Here is a 7,621-nt window from a genome sequence, read left to right as displayed (position 1 = left end):
TGTGGGATATATTCAGACTAAAAGCATGAAATATAAAAGGCAACAATCAAGGAGAATAGCAGGAGAGAGGGGAAAGAATAGAATTTATAAGTGAAAAAAAAATTAATGACTATAAAAACAAGAAAACATGATTCACTGATACTACCACATAAAAAGCACTGGAGTTATAAAGATTCCCATAACCTCAAGTTCCTTTGGAAGTCTTTTAGTGGTATGATATCTGGCAATTGAAGACTGTGGGCTGGATGTAATAAAATCAGGTTTCTCCTACCTCCAAAACTCATTACTTCATGGAATTGCTACAAGTCAAAAAGCCTTTGCTTAGTTTCTGTCAACATTTATTTTTAGAAGAGGGAACTACTCCCACTGTTTGGTTCATATGTTATTCATGATAAGATCACACCTACTGGAAGTAGGAACCCAGAGAGCTTCCAGGGAGAAGATTTGAAAAGGAGTGAGACTATTGAAGAATATCCTTATCACCTTATTTACTCATGAACAATTTTGAGGATTTTTATAAAATAAGAATGAAATTAATAAAATCAGAGAATAATTTATACAATAACAATGTAAAAACAATTTTGAAGTTCTAAGAATGTGATCAGTAAAAATGACCACTTATGATTTCAGAAAACTGATAAAATATACCATTTACAACAGAAGATGGATGATAGATTTAAAATGTAGAATGAATCATTGTTGTTTTTGTTGTTTGTCCTTAGTTCTTTAGGAGGACCATGACATCAGGGAGGTGATGCCATGACATGCAAATGAATCTAATTTAAGTGAGAATGGGCATACAAAGTCACCAATAAAATATAATAATAAAAACTAAGGATTTTTGCTTATCTTGACTCCGGCTGATTCTAAGGTATCCAGGGTGCTAAGGTGGTCATCACAATTTATGTGTGTATGTATGTGTGTGGTTATACATATATATATGTGTGTATACATATATAGAGGAATTTTGTTTTATTTGCTTCTGCATATTTGTTGCAAGAAATTTGTTTCTTTTTTTTTTTCAGTGAAATTAGTTTGAAGGGGAGTTCTATTCATTTTTTTTTTAAGAGAAAGGTGAGAGTGCTAAAGATATGGGATACTTCTTGTACTTTCAGATGAAATTACTATATTATTCATTTTGCTTAATTGTATAGTTTGTTATGAGAGACCTTTTAGGAAATGGTAATAATCTTTAAATATATGTACTGTAAAAGTAAAACATCAATGAAATTGTCAATAGAAAAAAACTGAATCAGAAGACTTGTTATCTAAATCCAGCAGTATTTAAGCAATCTAGTTTTAATTGGTCTCATTGATTAAATGGATATGTCTGCCTTTGATGTTCAAACCAGATGATTAGATCTCATGATTTCTTGATTTTTCTTCTTCCAAATTGAATCATAAGAAAACACAGATGCCAAAGCTATTTTCCCAAGTCAAAAATCTTATTGAAAGCCCTCCTATTCATTAAATTCATTTGTTCCCTAGTTACCTCCAGGATCAAATACTAAACATTTATTATGCATTTAAGGCTCTTAGTCTTAAAGAAAGTCTTTTTTGCCTTTTATTCACTTCCATATATTCTACAATCTATCATTAATGGCTTTATTATAATTCTTCCCACTTTTCATATAAGAGAAATCATCTACCTATTTTTAACTTGGAAATTTGTTTTTTCCCAGTCTCCCAGGTGTTCTTTGTCTTCAATTTTTCCTCCAGCATCCTTTTTAGAACTCCATTCAAATCTTACCTTCTGAGAAAAGCTTTTCTCACCCCTTCCAGTGCCTTCATTTGAATTATTTCTATATTTAAATATGTATACATACATATAGATAGATACAAATGTATATAGAAATATTTCATTTACTAAATATCTGTGTATATGTGTGTGTAAATATGTATATGTACATATATATTACATCATTGTTTGCATATTGTAACCTCTCTTTTGGATGTGAGCTACCTGAAATTAGGGAATGAATTTTTGCTTTTCCTTGTGTCCCTAATGCTTTACTCAGTGTCTAACAAAAAAAATAAATTTTAAAATTGCTTAATGATTACTATTGTAAGGAGGAGAAAACATCTCTGCCCTCAAGTTCTTTACAATAAAATAGTACTAAAGAGGGACTGATATAAGCAGCTATATCTTTTTCTCTTGGTTTTAAAAACTGCCCCCTCCACCACTATTTCTGTTACCTTTGTTAAGTCATCCTGAAATTTCATTAGGGCATCTGCTTTCTAGACCCTGCCCTATAAGCTTATACAAGGGTAATTTTGGAAATTTTTCTTAAGCTCTCTGACCCTAGTTTGCTACTCATCAAATAAAAATATCAATGCCTGTTTCACCCTTTCAAGGGCCTAAACCTGATAAACTTTTGTTTTGGGTTTTTGTTTTTTGTTGTTAATTTTTATGTAGTATACATGACACATATACAGAGCTGCCAAATTAAGTTTCTTTAAATATCAGGTCTGACCATGTCACTTCCTTTCTCAATATATAAAAATGTCTATTACGTCTAGGATTCAGTATAAAATACTTTCCATGGCATTTCAAACCTGTTCACAACCTGGCCCTCTCTATACTTTCAATCTTCTTATACTTTACTCCTCTTCTTGTAGTCTATTCTCTAGCTACCCTGTCCTGTTTCCAGTTCCTCCCATAGGTCATAATATGTCCTTATACTGTTCATATTCCCTTTGTTGCTCTTAAATCCTGGAATGTTCTCCTCCTTCACCTCTGGCTTCTTGCTTCTCCTACATCTTTTAACTCTCAATTCCCATTATTTTCAATGGGCTTTTCCCCATGCCCAACCTGGACTATTAGTGCTTTTGCTTTGAAATTAACTTCCATCATTATTTGCATGTTGTTTTTCCCATTAGAATATTAATTCTTTGCTAAGGCAAGGGTTTTGCTTTTCTTTATCCATTGAATACTTAGCAAAAAGTCAATACTTAATAAGTATTTATTGATTGCTGGATGAAAGAATGAATGAATGAATGAATGAATGAATGAATGAATAGTACCTGATACAGGGGAAAGAATTGATTATTAGTTTGTGAATGCTTGCATCAAAATCAGAAATTCACTACTACTACCATATGAAAGGCACTTTGGGTTTACAAAGATGTTTTTATGAAGTCCCTTAATGGGTTAGTGTCTGACTTACCTAAAGAAGGTGGACTAGTTATGGTGTCTTCTGGCTCAAAAACCTTACATCAAAACCTACAGATCAAAAGAATTTTGGGAGCTTCTTCCAACATTTATCTTGATAAGATTTTGTGGTGTTTATAAATGTTCATACGTTCCATTTATTAGTGATGAGCAGAATCAACTTTGCAGACATTTTAGTACATTTCTTAGTGTTTTAATCACAGAGTGGGATACTCACCTCCTGTGGTAATCAGGCCAGAATTGGCTAAGTAGACAATTTTTAGGGCACCTTTTCTAGTCCCTTCCTCAAACCTTTCGGCGAGCTGTAGAATCTTTAAAATTTATTCAAATATTCAGAGAGCTGCCAAACTCCTGGGCCCCTCTGTATGCAGGGTTGTTACTACAGCTCCCAGTGTATCTGCATCTGTTTCCATCAAAAGTAGAGTACAATTAAATTGAGATGCAGGATTCTTGGCTCAGTAAGAAGGCTGATTAAATTTAGTTTTATGCTGATAGTAACAATTCAATGAATTTCTATTATGCACTAAAGGCTATTTACAAGCCAAAGAGCTATGGTGCATTTCAACAACTTATTACATATGATATCGCACTGATTAGTGATAAGGATATGATCCTGGAGAGATGGATTAAATACTTCCATAATGTTCTCAACAGACCATCATCAATCAATGCTGAAGTTACTGACCATTTATTTCAAGTTGAAACCAATCACTTCCTATCTGAAGTTGCAACTGAATAAGAGCTTTTGAATGCCATTAGGCTACTTTCATGTGGCAAAGCTCCTGGTCCTCATTGTATTCCAGCTGAGATTTATAAGGTGGAGGCTCCATTGTTCATACAAAAGCAGACTGAAATTTTCCAGATCATAAGGCAAAAGCCCTTTAATGAGGACAAACATGAAATCAAGATCAGCTATTACACTAATGGAAAATTCTTCAACTTGTAAAGAATACAAGCCAAAACTAAAGTGAAGGGAGTATTGGTACATAAATTTTTGTTTGCAGATGACTATGCACTCAGTGAAGGTTCTGAAGCTGATACAAAAAAGTATGAATCAATTCTCTGCTGTTTGTACTAATTTTGATCTAATAATTAACACCAAGAAAACATAAGTCCTCTGTCAGCACCACACCATCCCTATGTAGAACCATCAGTTACAGAAAATGGTGAAGTTTCCAGAGATGTTCATGTTAATAATGAGAGTGACACACACATTGCCAGAGCTAGTTCAGTGTTTGGGAAACTCCAAAGGAAAGTGTAGGAGAGGAGAGACATTAGACTGACTACCAAACTGAAGTTTAAAGAGCTATTGTTCTGATCTCATTGTTTTATGTCTGTGAAACCTAGACCTGGATCAGGTGCATGCCAGGAAACTGAAATGCTTACATCTGAATTGTTTTAGGAAGCTCCTGATGATCACCTGGCAATACCAGATGCTGAGGTTCTTTCTCAAACTAAACTGCCAAACATTCTAACCTTGCTGCAGAGAGCACAACTCCATCAGTCTGGCTCCATGGCTTAAATGTCAAATATACACTTGTCAAAAGGACTATTTTATTGAAAGCTCACATAGGGCAAGTGCTCGCAAGGTGGTCAGAAAAAAGCAATACAAGGATCCTCTTAATGTCCCATCTAAGAATTTATAATTGATTGTATGACATGGGAGACATTGGCAGAGGACCATCTAGCATGGCGTGCCCTCATCAGAGAAGATGTTGGGCTTTATGAGCAAAGCAGAATTGAATTAGATTAGAAAAAAAAATGTGAGATGCATAAAATTAGAGAATTCACCCCAAATGTTCTTAGGGGCTATTTGCATCTGACCTATGGCAGAACATTCCAAACTCATGTTGGTCTGATCCACCACAGTCAGACACTCTGGAACTTGACTGTAATGTAGTGATATTATTTTGGTCCTCTTCAAGAATGAAGCACAACCACCAACCAACTAATCTCAAGAAAAGATCATGGTCCTATTGCTGAATGGCCATGGAAAGATCATATTATATTCCTTCCATAAGGTGGATTTGGAGGAGAAGAGAGTTGAAGGGCATTCATAATACCTTACTACCATGGCTTCTTACAAAAAGCTGACTTTGAACAAATTACTTACTCACTTTCAACCTCTATGGTTTCATTGATCAAGTGAGTATATAAGTACTTTCCTTGCCTAATATGGAGGAAAGAGCCAATGATCTCTTTCTTTTTCTTCTTCCAGCTGAGTATGTTTGAAGTCTCAGCTGCCAAAGTGAATTTTTAAAATCTCAGTTGTGAACAAGTCACTAAATACCTTTCAATACATTTCACCTGCAGTACCGAAGCACTTTGTTGACATTTAAAACTTACAATCAGATTCTTCAACCATTCTAGTCTTCTTACTCCTACTCTTCTGCAGCTATTCTATAATCCATTTATATTATCTTACTTTGATGTTCCTTGAAAATGACACCCTAGCCCTCAAATACTTGTTTTTTGTTTTTGTTTTTGTTTTTTTGTTTTTGTTTTTTACTGGTCATTTCTCATAACTGACATTTCTTCCCTCTTCATCTCTGAATAACTGTCCTCTATGTCTCAGCTTAAATTCCAACGTCTACAATTCCTCTTTCTCTGCCTCCCCTATCCCCCAAAATATCTCTAGTGTTTTTTCTATTTACACTGTATATGCACACACACACACACACACACACACACACACACACACACACACACACACAAATAGCTCTAGCTGACCTGGAAAACCGAGCAGAAAAATATATTATTTGATTTCCTTAAAAGTGTCCCTGAGATTATAAAAATGTATAAATATATCCTTGACCTAAAAAAATACAATAAAATAATTTAAATGCCTAGATACTATATTTCAAGAAATTGTAAATAATTTCCCAGATATATTGGAACCAATGAGCAATGTAAAGATAGAAAGAATAAAATTATCACCTCCAGCAATTCCAAAAAAAATGCCCTGGAGCATCATAGTCAACATCCAAAGTTCCCTCCTCAAATTTATAAATAGATACTAGATGGATAGATAATAGATATAAAAATGTATGTGTGTGTGTATGTTTATATATATATATATATCTGCAGCATGCAGAAAGCAGCAAGGAAATAGAGTAAGGATCTTACAAAAGTTAGAAAATTTATTGTAAAAAGAGAGGAAGAGAAACTTAAAAAAAAATGCATTTTCCAAAAGGACTACATAAATTCCTAGAAGAAATGAAGCAAAGAATAAAGAAAATTAAATAAATGCTTAAAGGAAAAAATTGGAGAGAGAATAAATTGCTTAGAAGAGAAATTGGCAAATACCCAAAAACTGGAATCCCTCAAACTCTAATAAAGCAAACAAAAGAAAAATATTCATGAGACAACTAGAAAAGGAAGGAAAGGGAATATTTATTAAGCACCTACTATGTGACAGACACTGTGCTAAGTAAGTGCTTTACAAATATTATCTCATTTAATCCTCATGACAATCCTGGGTGGTGGTGGTTGTTTTTGAGTTATCTTTGATTCTTTGTGATCACATTTAAGGTTTTCTTCTAAAGATAATGAAGTGATTTGCTATTTCCTTCTCCAACTCATTTTACAGAGAAAACTAAGGCAAACCAAGTTACTTGCCCAGGTCACACAGCTTATAAAAAGCTAAGGCCAGATTTGAAGATGAGTCTTTCTGACCCCAGACCCAGCACTCTATCCATGGCACCACCTCACTATCCCAGTTGCCTCTTTACTTCATCACAAATATGAACTTCTAAATCTATTAGAAACAGAGGCAATGTGAAGATGAAAATAAATCATCAATGGCTTCTCCAAATATACTTTAAAAAGGAAAAGTTACATAAATATCAGAAACCAAATCCAGAGCTCCCAAGAATTCCAAGAAAAAATACAAGTATACAGAAAGAAGTTACTCAAGGGTCAAAGAACCATATTCACAATTAGAAAGGACCTGTCAATTTCTATTAGAAAAAAATAAATCTTGGAATACACTATTTGAAAAGGCAATAAAAAGAGAAACTTAATAGCCACAAATAACATCCTGGAAAGGTGAGCATAATTCTATAAGGCAAAAAAAAAAAATAATAATTTTTAATGGGCAATTTTTCAGCATTGACAATTGTAAAACTTTTTGTTCCAACTTTTCCCCTCCTTACCCCCACCCCTTCCCCCAGATGGCAGGTTGACCAATACATGTTAAATATGTTATAGTATAAGTTAAATACAATATATGTATACATGTCCATACAGTTATTTTGCTGTACAAAAAGAATCAGACTTTCAAATAGTATACAATTAGCCTGTAAAGGAAATAAAAAATGCAGGTGGACAAAAATAGAGGTATCAGGAATTCTATGTAGTGGTTCATAGTCATCTCCCAGAGTTCTTTCGATGGGTGTAGCTGGTTCAGTTCATTACTGCTCTATCGGAGCTGAGTTGGTTCATCTCATT

Source organism: Sminthopsis crassicaudata, chromosome 2 (genome assembly GCF_048593235.1).
Source record: "Sminthopsis crassicaudata isolate SCR6 chromosome 2, ASM4859323v1, whole genome shotgun sequence".
Classification (NCBI taxonomy): Eukaryota; Metazoa; Chordata; class Mammalia; order Dasyuromorphia; family Dasyuridae; genus Sminthopsis; species Sminthopsis crassicaudata.
Note: the sequence above shows the minus strand (reverse complement) of the source record.